The sequence below is a fragment of the Populus euphratica genome, unplaced genomic scaffold (assembly GCF_000495115.2).
Source record: "Populus euphratica unplaced genomic scaffold, PopEup_1.0 scaffold464.1, whole genome shotgun sequence".
NCBI classification, from domain to species: domain Eukaryota; kingdom Viridiplantae; phylum Streptophyta; class Magnoliopsida; order Malpighiales; family Salicaceae; genus Populus; species Populus euphratica.
The window spans coordinates 159,474-160,239 of record NW_011500187.1 but is presented as its reverse complement, the minus strand read 5'-3'; the positions used below and the strand labels follow the sequence as shown (position 1 = coordinate 160,239).

The following is a 766-nucleotide window of genomic DNA, read 5'->3' as shown; positions in this document are numbered from 1 at the left end:
AGAATTAATTTTTTATTTATACTGATTCGCAAGAACAGTTGTGTTGAGAATAAGCACCGATGCTTCGTGATATTGTAATTAGAGTTCCTTTGTGAGTTAAGTTACAAACACATTGATGTATTTATTTCTCACTTTGAATATCTTTTCAAAGTATGTGCAAGTAGGTTGTGTACTGGTTTTTTTTTAAAAAAAAAGAACTTAAAATCTAGCAGGATTTTCTAGTCAACAGTAACTGCTGCGTGCATTGGCTCTTTTTTTTATAGAAGTAACACCCAAACCAAAACAAAAAAGACTTGACCAAAAAAATAACCAAAAAAACACGAATGTTAAGTGACTCGAAAAAATAGTTCTTGTATCGAATAAAACTAACGAAAAAAATAAAAATAAAACACAACCATGAAGGAAAAGAGAAGCAGTACGAAAGAGGAATCCAGTTCTCTAAATCTGCGACTCTGGCGATGTTCTCATGTCAACTCCACTTGGAATCGAATTCACGAGCATGAGTAAAATACTCGAATCCATGAGTAACAGAGTAATGTTTCTGAAAAAAATTCTTATTTAAAATCAAAAAGTGACTACAATGAGCTGTCATCCTAATTCTAATAAGAGAATCACTTACGGAAAAACAGGAAAATTCCTACTAGAAACAGTAAATTAAAGTCTTAAACTTAAACAACAGTAAATAGGAAAAATAGGAATCCCAATATAGGAAGGCTATGTTAACTAAGGAAAGAGTCATGATGAAAAGGACTGCTGGTCCTGAAAC

At 32.0% G+C, this 766-nt stretch overlaps 1 pseudogene; it reads right to left on the bottom strand.

Moving 5' to 3' along the window:
• Positions 1 to 340: 340 nt before the first annotated feature.
• The window catches only part of LOC105111643 (receptor-like protein 12), a 19,478-nt pseudogene continuing 19,052 nt past the window's right edge, over positions 341 to 766 (bottom strand).